The following is a 15032-nucleotide window of genomic DNA, read 5'->3' on the forward strand; positions in this document are numbered from 1 at the left end:
TCCGTCCATGGGATTTTCAAGGCAAAAGTACTGGAGTGGGGTGCCATTGCCTTCTCCGCTAATGACCCTAAATTTATATCTCAACTCTAGGCTTCCAAATAAGCTCCAGACTTATATAAATAATAAACTATTGTACTATCAACCTGAACGTCTACTAGCATCTTGGACTTTATCATCCAAATATCAGACTTGTTCTCCCCAAACCCACTCCTTTCAACAGTCTTCTTCATCACAGTCAGTGAGAACCCCAACCTTCCAACCTCGGCCTTTGCTGTTATTAACTCTTCTTATTTTCTTGTATCCCACATGAAATTAATCAGCAAGCCCTGCTGTCTCTATTTTCAAAATACCATAGGTTTAATATTCAACCACATTTTATTATCTTCACCTTCACCACTGTCACAATCCACTGCTAAGGAAAACATCTCTCCCCTGATTGTTGCGATGGATTTCTAAATTATCTTGTTGCCTCCATCTTTGCCAGCTAATAGTCTATTCTCAAAATTGTTGTGGTCTACTAACACATAATTCACATTATGTTATTCATGTTCTTAGGATCCTCCAACTACCCTAGTTAAAATCCAGTCTTTGCATGACATTCAAGATCCTATTTGATCATGACTCTATTACTTTTCAGACTTCTTCTGCTACATATTTCTCTGCCTTTCTACAGCCATATTGCCATATTCTCTGTTTGTAAAATACAAGAAACTTCCCCTATGTATACCTTGAGGTAGTACACTTCTTCCAGACATATACAATATCTACTTTGAAGTTCAACTTAGGTCTTCATTCAAAAGCTACTTCAGAGGTGATTTTCAGCCTTTCTATCAAAAATTTCAATAATCTTTCCATGAAACACACCCAGAATATTCTACTTCCCTTTTCTGCAATATCTTTTTCTCCTTAACACTAATCAATAGATAATATGCAATATAACCAATGTGTTGCAGTTCATTGGTTTCAAAGAGTCAGACATGACTTAGTAATTGAACACAGCAACAACATATTTGGTTGATTCCTTAGCTCTTAGCACAGCACCAATTACATGAAAGATACATTCAGTATTTCTTAATTTTATGAAAAATATATCTAGTGAATGTTAGTTTTAACATAAGTTATGCACTATGTCACATTGTTTAAATATATAAATTAAAAATTATTTGCCAATTATAAATGTTGAAATACTTTAAAAATGAGTTTCTGAAGAGATAGCTTTACAGTATCTCTAAAACATGATTTTTAACACAGTTTCCATTTAAGAAGTATCAGGTTGCTTTTTTGGTTACTTTTTTATCAATTTATATAGCTAGTAAAATAAAAAAGATGCCACCATCTTCCTTTTTGGATATAGTGAAAAACAAATTTTGTGTGTTAAAATAAATATTTAACTACAGAACCATTCATATCTTTTCAAAAGGCTGTTAGACAATATCCAACTCCATCAACTGTGTCTGTGACACATTAGGCAAAGGATATCTTTTACGATGTAAATAAGACATATATTATTACAATTCCTTTACTTTCTGAAGAATTCTTATTCAAATACATATATACACATGATATACAAATCTGGCAATGTACCAACTTTTTGCTAGCCAGAAGTAATACAAAATGAACTATATGTACATATACATATATTTCAAATATTTAAATGCTTTACATAAATTTAGAACACATTACTGAGAAATAGATGCAAGTTGAATTTATTTGAGAATGAAATCACTTAAAATCCTGCTATGAGACAATCATTAGAGCATAGTAAGCTGTGGTCTTTGCTTCAGTTTTGCTCACAGTACCTAACTCATTATAAATTTATCCATATTTTCTCTAATTTAATAACATTCACTTGTCCCCATCATCTCCTACCTCTAAAATAAGTGAACCACAAACTTTTGATTGTGATCTTGCAGCCATAGAAAATTTGGAAAATATAATCACAATTTAAAATTAACTCTTTGTCTTTAGGTTGAAAAAAATGCTTTCAATTGCATACTTTTTTCTTAACCACAGGTGATATTTCATAAGTTTAAAGGACTGTTTCAAAAAAAGGAAGGTACTTTCAAATAATTTTCCATGCCTTCATTCAGCAGGTAACCCAAACCTTCATAATCCCCAAATGCTGCACTTCAAAGTTATGCTTAGGAAAAAAATATTGAAAAGAACAGCCTCTCTTTCCAGTTGATTTAAAACATCACTAGCTTATTTTCAGTACACATATGGAGTTACTTTTAAAAAGAAATCTTGGAATATTGCCAGACTACATACAGGAAAGTCTTTTCTCCAGAGAGAGCTAAAATTCATTATCTGAGCTTTGGGACACCCATGTTCCTTCAAAATTTGGACACATCTTTGTTCCTCCATGATTAGTGATAGGAGTTTGACTTAAAATAAGAGACTACTCAATGTGTAACTAGAGTGTGCAGAAACCAAAGAATTGCTATGTTTTGAATTGAAACTGATTAATAATTATACACTTTAATAAAATATTAGTTCCATGGTGTGATAGCTTTGAAAAAAAAACTAGAGTATTTTTTATCTGAACTTGTTTACAAACATAAGACATTATGTATTTATAAGTAACAGGAAGTTGAAGTTTGGGCACTTTATGTTATTTCTCTTCTTAAATGGTTGGCTTCTTTTATTTAAATCTATCTGATTGGTTTTTTTAAGAAGAAAATCCCTAAATCCTACGAATCTAAAGACAGTATAATTATTTTGTTATTGTTGTTAAGTGGTCTTTTACAGCAATAAATGTTTAAGAAATTAGGTCTATTTGTGATCCATAAAATAAATCCAGCAAAGTGGACAATAGGGTTACAAATTAAAAGAAAAAAAAAAGCAAAGTTAACATAGTGATTTCAGTAATAATCTGTAATATTGCACCGTGAAATACTACATAGTGATAATTATTTTCTAGATTACTCATATAAGTATTTTTTCTAACACATGGGATACATTTCATTTCTTTCTTTGGTGAAATGGTAAAATAAAATCTGCATAATTGATGCTGAAGAACCAATAATACAAATCAAAATTAATATATATTAATGTAATAAAATTAATTAGCACAGACATGTTGTCTCTAAAGTACACAATACTAACCTATGCAGTGGATTCATACAATAAAGAAGATGTTAAGAGACTATTGTTAAAATGTCAGTCTTACACATAAGAAAAAAATAAGCGAATTTTGTTGCATGCTGAATACAGAAGCTAAGGGACTTGCTTATTCCCATTTTTAGTCACTGGGAAACAAATATGCAGAATTTTAGAAACTACTTGAAGGAAGAAAAAGCTTTGGCATGCTGGAAGTTCATTTTATATCACAGTTGAGCATTACATATCAGAGGAGTTTTTAACCACTGTGATTTTGTCCACAAAGAAGGTCTGGACACTTTCTGTATCTGCATAATTTGATGGACTTAGGTATTCTGAGCTTAATGATGAATTATTTCAAATGGAACCAAGTGTAAGTTCTATTTAAAAGAGTAATGGTAGGGCTGGGCAGGATTACTTCTGTGAAATGAATTAGAACACTATGAACTGCCATATATCAGTGATAAGTCTAGCATATTTCAGTACTGCTGCTATTGGAGAAATGAGTCTGAATCACTTGAGCATCACAAATCCTAGGCCATATTTTTATTTCTAGTCGTACCCTTTGTGCTGCTTCCAAATACACAGCTCTAGCTGATTTCAAAGGCAGTAGATGAGAGATAAAGAAGAGTAAGGATTGTTCTACCTCAGCAATTCACAATCCCTCTAAGGCCACTGATTTTGAAAGAATATGGAGACTTTGGTGTCTCAGCAGAATAGAAGCAGCTACTCTTTTCTCTTCCACTCCCGTGAGGCAGCACAAACATTTATCCAGTTTACCATAGCAAATGATTCTCCATGTCCAGAATATTACAACACTCTTCCTCTCTTCACTCCAAGGAGTCATAAAACCTAAATTAAACATAACTGTCCAAGTAATTATTTTTAGCTATGTTAACAAGTCAACAAGGGAAATAAATGGAGCCATTTGATTTGAATAATTTTATAATATGAAAAATCATAATTTGTAACATTTACACATTGCTTATTAACTTTTAAATTCTTATTTAAAAAATATTTTATGGGCCTAGTGTAGAGCTATATAGTATATTACTAAAATGTATGTTCCTCATTCTAAAATCCTTAAAACTTTCTAAGTAATACTTCTTTCATGTTTCTTATGGATTAATCCCATTTCTCCTTTGAAATTATTCTTCATTTCCATTTATATACATTTAAAAGATGTTTAATTATAATATTTCAGTAATATGTTTCAGTGTTCAAATTACTTATAACTTATCTACATAGTTATGCTAATATTTGATGAAATGGATAAATATTTACAGTTTTATGAACTCCATTAATTAAAATATCATTTCATTGAAAAGCAGACACTAAAAGCTACTGAAAGGAATACACTTTTAGGTTAAGAAACTTTAGATATATGTACTAAAAATATCTAATATTTATTGAATACTTACCAGATTTCACTCACTATACTGTTATTATATGCATCATCTCATTTAATCATTGCACAGCCCTATGAGTTAGCATTATTTTGACCCATTTTAAAGATATTAAAACGAAGAATTACAGAAGGTAAGTAAATTGCTCCAGATGGCAGATGAGGAAGACTTGAAGTTTGGATGCAGATATCGGAATTGAGAATTCTTTTTTTGACAATGTTTTATTATTATTCTGGGCTTCCCTGATAGCTCAGCTGGTAAAGACTCTACCTGCAATGCAGGAGACCTGGGTTTGATCCCTGGGTTGGGAAGATCCCTGGAGAAGGGAAAGACTACCAACTCTGGCCTAGAGATTTCCATAGACTGTATAGTCCATGGGGTGGCAAAGAGCTGGAAAGAGTCTCAAAGAGTGGGAAATATTATTCTGGTGACACATGTTCTGGGCTAGAAGAATTCCAAGATACAGTTTCTAGTTAGATTGAGTTTTAGGATTATGGTTGTTCAATAAGGGCTTGTAAATCGAATGCATAAAATATATACTATTTTGAAAACATAGAGTCTACTTTGTGTGTCAGCTATGTGTTGAGTGCAAACTAAAATAAGTAATACATGGCCCTAACCAAAAGGACCACTAAAAAACAGAGAAATACACTTTTTCTGCAAAGGGCCAGGTAGTAAGTATCTTAAACTTTGGGGGGCCACATAGTTTCTCAAAGCTAATTCACTGTCAATTTTTAGCATGGAATTTGCTACAGAGAATATAAATGCATAAGCATTGTTATAGTCCAATGAATCTTTATTAAGAATACTGAAATTGACATTTCATATCATGTCAAAAAATATTATTAATCTTATTATTATTTTCATCAATTTAAATGTAAAAATACAGCCTAGCTCATTGGATGAACTTGGTCAGTCATCCAGTGAGTCACTAGCCATACATACCTACTAAGCACTAAAGTTTGCTTGTGTATGAGTGCTCAGTAGCTTCAGTCATGTCCAACTCTTTGTAACCCTATGGACTGTAGCCTGCCAGGCTCCTCTGTCCATGGGTTTCTCCAGGAAAGAATACAAAAGGGCTGTCATGCCCTCCTCCAGGGGATCTTCCCAACCCAGTGATCGAACCAGTGTCTCATGCATGTCCTGCATTACAGGCAGATTCTTTACCACTGAGACACTGAGGAAGGCCAAGCAGTTAAGTTTAAGTAACTCAAATGGAAATATACTGTAAGTGTAAAATATACACCAGATTTTAAAAAGACTTAGTATAACTTTTAAAAAATAATTTTATTTTGAAATAATAAGCTTTTGATATGATTGCATATATTACTAAAATTAAGTTCATCTGTTTTATTTTTCCCTTTTTCTTAACAGAAATTCTAGAAATTTTAAAATTACACATGTCGATCACATTATAATTCTCTATATTACTAAAATGTTACTTTCAGTTCAGTTGCTCAGTCGTGTCCGACTCCTTGCAAACCCATGAAACAAAGCATGCCAGGCTTCCCTGTCCATCACCAACTCCCGGAGTTTACCCAAATCCATGTTCATTGAATCAGTGATGCCATCTAACCATCTCATTCCCTGAAGTCCCCTTCTCCACAGCCCTCAATCTTTCCGTGAATCAGGGTCTTTTCAAATGAGTCAGCTCTTCACATGAGGTGGCCAAAGTATTGGAGTTTCAGCTTCAACATCAGTCCTTCCAATGAACACTCAGGACTGATCTCCTTTAGGATAGACTGCTTGGACTTCCTTGCAGTCCAAGGGACTCTCAAGATTCTTCTTCAACACCACAGTTCAAAAGCATCAATTCTTCAGCACTCAGCTTTCTTTATAGTCCAAACCTCACATCCATACATGACCACTGGAAAAACCATAGCCTTGACTAGAAGGACCTTTGTTGACAAAGTAATGTCTCTGCTTTTTAATATGCTGTCCAGGTTGGTCATAACTTTATTCCCAAGAAGTAAGGGTCTCTTAATTTCATGGCTGCAATCACCATCTGCAGTGGTTTTGGAGCCCGAAAGAATAAAGTCTGACACTGTTTCCACTGTTTCCCCATCTATTTGCCATGAAGTGATGGGACCAGATGCCATGATCTTTGTTTTCTGAATGTTGAGCTTTAAGCCAACTTTTTCACTCTCCTCTTTCACTTTCACCAAGAGGCTCTTTAGTTATTCTTCACTTTCTGCCATAAGGGTGGTGTCATCTGCATATCTGAGGTTATTGATATTTCTCCTGGTAATCCTGATTCCAGCTTGTGCTTCCTCCAGCCCAGCGTTTCTCATGATGTACTCTGCATATAAGTTAAATAAGCAGGGTGACAATATACAGCCTTGATATACTCCTTTTCCTATTTGGAACCAGTCTGTTGTTCCATGTCCATTTCTAACTGTTGCTTCCTAACCTGCATACAGGTTTCTCAAGAGGCAGGTCAGGTGGTCTGGTATTCCCATCACTTTCAGATTTTTCCACAGTTTATTGTGATCCACACAGTCAAAGGTTTTGGCATAGTCAATAAAGCAGAAATATATATTTTTCTGGAACTCTTTTGATTTTTTTTGATGATCCAGCAGATGTTGGCAATTTGATCTTTGTTTCCTTTGCCTTTTCTAAAACCAGCTTAATATGTGGACGTTCATGGTTCACGTATTGCTGACAGAATGTGGTCCACTGGAGAAGGGAATGGCAAACCACTTCAGTATTCTTGCCTTGAGAACAGTATTAAAAGGCAAAAACATAGGACACTGAAAGAGGAACTCCCCAGGTCAGTAGGTGCCCAATATGCTACTGGAGATCAGTGGAGAAATAACTCCAGAAAGAATGAAGGGATGGAGCCAAAGCAAAAACAACACCCAGCTGTGGGTGTGACTGGTGATAGAAGCAAGGTCCGATGCTGTAAAGAGCAATATTGCATAGGAACCTGGAATGTTAGGTACATGAATTAAGGCAAATTAGACATGGTCAAACAGGAGGTGACAAGAGTGAACATCGACATTTTAGGAGTCAGTGAACTAAGATGGAGTGGAATGGGTGACCTTAACTCAGATGACCATTATATCTACTACTGTGGGCCAGGATCCCTTAGAAGAAATGGAGTAGCCATCATAGTCAACAAGAGAGTCCAAAATGCAGTTCAGTTCAGTTGAGTTGCTCAGTCGTGTCTGACTCTTTGAGACCCCATGAATCGCAGCACGCCAGGCCTCCTTGTCCACCACCAACTCCCAGAGTTCACTCAGACTCACGTCCATCGAGTCAGTGATGCATCCAGCCATCTCATCCTCTGTCATCCCCTTCTTCTCCTGCCCCCAATCCCTCCCAGCATCAGAGTCTTTTCCAATGAGTCAACTCTTCGCATGAGGTGGCCAAAGTACTGGAATTTCAGCTTTAGCATCATTCCTTCCAAAGAAATCCCAGGGCTGATCTCTTTCAGAATGGACTGGTTGGATCTCCTTGCAGTCCAAGGGACTCTCAAGAGTCTTCTCCAACACCACAGCTCAAAAGAATCAATTCTTTAGTGCTCAGCTTTCTTCACAGTCCAACTCTCACATCCATACATGACCACAGGAAAAACCATAGCCTTGACTAGACGGACCTTTGTTGGCAAGGTAGGAGTAAGAGTCTTTAAATTTCACAGCTGCAATCACCATCTGCAGTGATTTTGGAGCCCCCCAAAATAAAGTCTGACACTGTGTCCACTGTTTCCCTATCTATTTGCCATGAAGTGATGGGACCAGATGCCACAATCTTAGTTTTCTGAATGTTGAGCTTTAAGCTAACTTTTTCAGTCTCCTCTTCCACTTTCGTCAAGAGGTTTTTTAGTCCCTCTTCACTTTCTGCCATAAGGGTGGTGTCATCTGCATATCTGAGATTATTGATAGGGGCAGGGGCAGAGGGGAGCTAACCCACACCAGAGGTCAGGGAGCAGCCAATAGGAGCAACCCCATGTCCAAGGAGCAGCAGCTGCATGGGTGCAAGAGGGCCAAGAGGAACTACTCCACTTTCAAGGTCAGGAGGAGCACCATGAGGAGATACCCCTCATTCAAGGTAAGGAGCAGCAGCTGTTCTTTGCTGGAACAGCCCTGAAGAGATACCTCATGTCCAACGTAAGAGAAACCCAAGTAAGATGGTAAGTGTTGCTAAAGGGCATCAGAGGGCAGACACACTGAAACCATAATCACAGAAAACTAGTCAATCTGATCACATGACCACAGCCTTGTCTAACTCAATTAAACTAAGCCATGCCATGTGGGGCAACTCAAGACAGGTGGGTCATGGTGGAGAGGTCTGACAGAATGTGGTCCACCGGAGAAGGGAATGGCAAACACTTCAGTATTCTTGCCTTGAGAACCCCATGAACATTAGAAAAAGGCAAAATGATAGGATACTGAAAGAAGAGCTCCCCAGGTCGGTAGATGCCCCATATGCTTCTGGAGATCAGTGGAGAAATAACTCCAGAAAGAATGAAGGGATGGAGCCAAAGCAAAAACAATACTCAGTTGTGGGTGTGACTGGTGATAGAAGCAAGGTCCGATGCTGTAAAGAGCAATATTGCATAGGAACCTGAAATGTTAGGTCCATGAATCAAGGCAGATTGGAAGTGGTCAAACAGGAGATGGCAAGTGTGAACATCGACATTCTAGGAATCAGAGAACTAAAATGGACTGGAATGGGTGAATTGAACTCAGATAACCATTATATATACTACTGTGGGCAGGAATCCCTTAGAAGAAATGGAGTAGCCATCATGGTCAACAAAAGAGTCCGAAATGCAGTACTTAGATACAATCTCAAAGATGACAGAATGGTCTCTGTTCGTTTCCATGGCAAACCATTCAATATCACAGTAATCCAATTCTATGCCCCAACCAGTAATGCTGAAGAAGCTGAAGTTGAATGGTTCTATGAAGAACTACAAGACCTTTTAGAACTAACACCCAAAATGCAGTACTTGGATGCAATCTCAAAAATGACAGAATGATCTCTGTTCATTTCCAAGGCAAACCATTCAATATCATGGTAATCAAGCCTATGCCCCAACCAGTAATGCTGAAGAAGCTGAAGTTGAACAGTTCTGTGAAGACCTACAAGACCTTCTAGAACTAACATTCAAAAAAGATATCCTTTTCATTATAGGGGACTGGAATGCAAAAGTAGGAAGTCAAGAAATACCTGGAGTAACAGGCAATTTTGGACTTAGACTACAGAATGAAGCAGGGCAAAGACTAACAGAGTTCTGCCAAGAGAACGCACTGGTCATAGCAAATACCCTCTTCCAACAACACAAGAGAAGACTCTACACATGGACATCACCATATGGTCAACACCGATATCAGATTGATTATATTATTTGCAGCCAAAGATGGAGAAGCTCTATATAGTCAGCAAAAACAAGATCAGAAGCTGACTGGCTCAGATCATGAACTCCTTATTGCCAAATTCAGACTTAAATTGAAGAAAGTAGGGAAAACCACTAGACCATTCAGGTATGACCTACATCAAATCCCTTACGATTATACAGTCAAAGTGAGAAATAGTTAAGGGACTAGATCTGATAGACAGAGTGCCTGATGAACTATGGACGAAGGTTCATGATATTGTACAGGAGACAGGAATCAAGACCATCCCCAAGAAAAAGAAATGCAAAAAAGCAAAATGGCTGTCTGAGGAGGCCTTACAAATAGCTGTGAAAAAAAAGGAAGCAAAAAGCAAAGGAGAAAAGGAAAGATATACCCATTTGAATGCAGAGTTCCAAAGAATAGCAAGGAGAGATAAGAAAGCCTTCCTCAGGGAGCAATGCAAAGAAAAATGGAAAACAATAGAATGGGAAAATGTTACTTGAGATGTAATAATATCTGTAGGTAAACAGACCTCTACCTACATTTGTAGCAATTTTAGGGATTTGTTAGCTATTGAACTAGGATAAAGCGTCATTAAAGAAAATTTTTTAAAGCTCGATCATGCTTTAAAAGTAAAATCAATAGTTTCTGGACAGATAAGGAACCAAGACACTCAAGACACAGATTCCGGTACTATTAGCATAAGTCTGGGGAATTAACAGTTTGTTCATTACTACTAGAAAATAAATTATAATGTAGAAAAAAATGATGAAAGATGATGCTGCATGAGTTAACCAAGATTGGATCATGAAGGATCAGTTTGGCATGCTGAGGATCTTAAACTTTATCTAAAAATGAAGGCACTGACAAATGTTAGGCACTGGTAGGCACTCTGAAGTATTCAGGAAAAGTACTCATTTAATTAGAGGGAGGAAGTAGTCAGAGATAAGTCTCATGCTACCTGCTAATAGCACTGGGTGAACTGAAGTGTCATCTGAAGACAAATGAAATACAGCACTAGAAAATGATGATTTCTTTAGTATGTTTGCAGGTTTATTTATCCCTTTACTTTTTTTGTGGAGATTGGTACTCAGGGTGTTGAGACAATGAAAAAGCATTCAAGTTCAGACATATGGATACTTAGTAGTTGAATGGTAGTTTTTCTGGTATATGGACATTTCAGCTTTGAAACCAACAGGACTAAGTCATAGACTCAGATATTGAAAACTGTAGGAAAAGAGATCCAGACATAGGAAACAGACGTGTGGACAACAATTGAGGGCAGGGGGCATTATGCTAAGTGAAGTTAGTCTGACAGAGAAAGACAAATAACCATATGCACTGTCTTGTACATGGAATCTTTTTTACAAAGAAAATTAAAAGAAAGAAGGGAAACTAAAAAATAACCTAATATACAGAAATAAAGATGGTTGCCTCAGGGAGAAGGTGGGGGATGTGGAAATGGGAGAAGTGGTCAAAAGATAAAAGGGAAAAAAGATGCAGTTGATGTGAAATACACATAAAATTTTGGAATCATATTCCAAATATTGAGTTCACATATATACCTTTGTTAAAAAAGAAAAAAATAGCTAACAAAAATGGTACATTTAGATTTATGAGATATGGAAATAAAGTCAGAGCCCAAGAGCTGTTATTATTTGAAAAATCCCTATAATCTTCCAAGCCTCATTCTTACAGAAGAAATAATGATATTCTTCAGTAATTATTTTTCATTAAAAAGCAAAAGAATGAAAATTGGCAGCATGTTTGAAGATAGAGGAGATGATGTGGTCAAATTTTAGTAACTGGATCCCATTATGAATCTATCACTTCTCAAAATCTGCATTAAATTCTCTGCTAACATGTAACGTGTTAATAGAATTACATTGAAAGTAAACATCTCCATGGAGACAAAGGGGGAAGAAGAGTAAGACATGCCTTTGGAGCTACAAAGATATAGCCATAAACCATGCTGCTACTCCTCAAGAAGAAGAAACAAAAGAAATACAAGAAAAAGCTTGTTATTTTGCTCTTCTAACAGCTACCTACCTAACAAGCTAACTAAATCACTATTAATGCCCCTTTATATACTTTCTTTCTGCCTTTTCTGGGGTCACTTTATTGTTTCCTAATTGTTTTCATACTCTTTAGTCTCTCCTCAACATTTATCTGATTTTTAGTCTTCCTTAGAATAAACCTTCTATTTGTCCTGAATCATATATGGCCTTTAGGAGAGAGAGGTCTTTCCACATATACTCTCATATCCAGTGGTTTCTGTAGAAAGAGTTGTTTCAAGGGCAGAGAATTGGAGAGAGAAGGAAGGAGATTCACCGATCAAGCTTTCCAACTTCAATGAATACAATTCTTCTTTCCTTTTTTGAACAAAAGTCAGATTTTATTTGATGAAATAGTTTCACTATTTAGAAACATAGCCAAATATTTCATTCTCTCTTCCAAATACTTACCAACTTAATTGTCTTCCTCTCACCTCTCTTGCAACCTACTCCAGTATTCTGGCTTGGAGAATCCTGTGGGCAGAAAAGCCTGGCCGACTACAGTCCACAGAGTCACAAAAAATCAGGCATGACTGAAGGGACTTAGCATGCATGCACATCTCTTTCAATGAAGTTGTAACATAAGAAAATGGGAGACGTTGTAGAGAAAACAAAAAAATGTAGACGGTTTGAAATGCACAATTTACTATAGGGACAAATGATGAGTTTTGCAACTGTGGGACCGTGGGTCATATCAGGGAAATAAGGAAGGATTATAGTTGGAAGAGGGCTTCCCTGGTGGCACTAGCGCTTAGGAACCCACCTGTCAATGCAGGAGACATAAGAGACAAGGATTCGATCCCTGGGTTGGAAAGATCCCCTGGAGAAGGAAATGGCAACTCCCGCCAGTATTCTCGCCTGAGAAATCTCACGGGCAGAGGAGCCTGGCAGGCTACAGTCATGGGGGTGCAAAGAGTCGGACATAACTTAGTGACTAAACCACCACACCACAGTACTTGAGAGAGAGTTGTAAAGCCACATCTTTGGAGAGAAACTGACAAATGAAGCCATCACCTTCTCCAAAGTAGAGAGGGCTGAAGGCTCCACATCCTTTACCTTAAGTTTTGTGAAAGGGCATTCACAGGCCTCTGGAAAGAATCTGCTCTGGGCCCACTAAACCTAAGTGGGGCCAGGGAGAAAGGATGGTGCCTGACTCACCCTTGGGAAAGCAGTAGGCCAGAAATGGCAGCATTAATAGACCTGCACACCATCATTGTGCCCCACCTAAGAAGAGAGCCTGGGCCACACAGGGACTGCAAAGTCGTTCAGGAGTGACACTGGATTAGAGTCAAGAGGGCTTCAAATGTATCCTCTGGTGATGGACTCTGAATTTTCCACAAATGCCCTCAAAAAGGACAAAGGTCACCTTAATCAACTTCAAGGTCTGGAAGTGTGAAGTCATCTAGAAAATAAAAACTTCAGTTCTATCCCCGACCTCTCCAGCCTTCTCCTACCTCATTGCTGCCATGGGAAAGGGAGGAAATGAATGGGGAGAGCTGACATCATTGAACACGCTCCTTCTAGAAAGACACCCCCAGTTACAACCTTATCATGGTTTAAAGAGGTAATAAGCTTTTAACTTGACTAAAAATAAAATGTTGATGAATATATTGGACTGGATATATTCTAATTGCTAAGTAGAGACTCTAATTTGGCACTTGAAAACACTTTAGGATTTTTATTGTTGAGGTAGCAGCAATTTCAGAGAAACTTTTTATTTTAATCATAGCCCACAAGCAATGTATTTAACATACCATTTATTCAGTGGTTGCTTCAATCACACACACACACACACACACACACACACACACACACAGAGGCATTCATTCATACATCATTCACCTTTTGAAGAAAACATTATGTATTTCTATTTTTTCCACAGTTGCACTTTTTACATCTGTTTATTTTCTTCAGAGAAGACATCAAAGTTTTGCAAAGACCAGCTGTATCCTCATTTCTTATATGAAGGAAACTTAGTTCCCAGACTTAATGTCTGTATCAATGGCATTCACCTAGAACTTGGGATGGGGCTGTATCAACACCAAGGTTACATTTAGAATTCTTAAAGGAACAGAACATGACCCTCATCCTCCAGAAGCTCACAAGCAAATGAGAGACGTTTGTGAAATACAAAAAAGAGGTCCAGGAAAGGACTGGATCTATCATTTATTTATTTATTTATTTTCATTTTCTTATTTCCCAAAAGGAAGTAGCAAAAGCTGCTTACCAAAATAAAATATACTGTATTTAACTTCAGTTCACTGTGCTCATTCTGACTGGAGTGATATTTTTCCTTCTCTCTTTCCTGGATGGATCAAAAAGAAAAAAATTTGAGCTTAATTTCTGACAAAAAATGAGGAAGGAAATAATAAATTAGGGCATTTCAAATATATCTTATAGGTCCCTATTAATATCCCAACATGAAAAATTAGATATTCCTTTGCCCCAAACAATATAGAGTTTACCTACAATAGCAATCAAAAGAAGAATAATTGAAACTTTTATGGAAAATTTTCTTCAAAGGCTTGAACAATTTTAATACCCAGTGATAAGTAAAATTTAAATCTAAAAGCATTGTTACATGCTCCTTAATTTTGATTGCCTATACTTTGCAAATCTTGATTTCCTTTTCTAATTTTGTATATATGCAAGCTATTTCCTTGTATTTTCATGTACACATCTCATTTGAATGCAGATTATTTTAGAACTCATGAGAGTGTGCTTTCCAGATTGAGAATAATAGCTCTCTGTCCAATATGATTACACATATTTATTATGACATTTTTTCTAAGCCAATTTTAATAAAAACAAACATTTGCTCACACAGAAGCAGGAGTTGAAGAAGAGATTCCTTTGGGGGTTTATCATAGATTTTTTTTTTGGTTTAAAATATGTCAGAGTCCCTTTTGCCTTTACTGAGGCTATTTGGATATCCTTTTGTTTGGGTTTTTTTGTTGTTGTTCTTGTTGTTGTTTTGGTTTTTCTTTATTTATTTTGTGCCATGCATTTTTTTTGTTTTTTAACTGACAGCAGATTAGTCCAGTCCTGCTTCTATTGCAAGGAGGAATCAGTTCAGGCGCTGAGCTACTCTGGGAAATTTTCGAACAACGAAATAATCTGAGACATCTAAT

General features: G+C 36.7%; 1 long non-coding RNA gene across 1 annotated transcript in view; it reads right to left on the reverse strand.

Moving 5' to 3' along the window:
* Window positions 1–14079: 14079 nt before the first annotated feature.
* Window positions 14080–15032, reverse strand: part of LOC138990751 (uncharacterized) — a 74180-nt gene continuing 73227 nt past the window's right edge. The window contains exon 3 of the long non-coding RNA XR_011466852.1: window positions 14080–14206. This is a non-coding gene — a long non-coding RNA (uncharacterized lncRNA). The remainder of the gene's footprint in view (window positions 14207–15032) is intronic.

The sequence above is a fragment of the Bos mutus genome, chromosome 14 (assembly GCF_027580195.1).
Source record: "Bos mutus isolate GX-2022 chromosome 14, NWIPB_WYAK_1.1, whole genome shotgun sequence".
Classification (NCBI taxonomy): Eukaryota; Metazoa; Chordata; class Mammalia; order Artiodactyla; family Bovidae; genus Bos; species Bos mutus.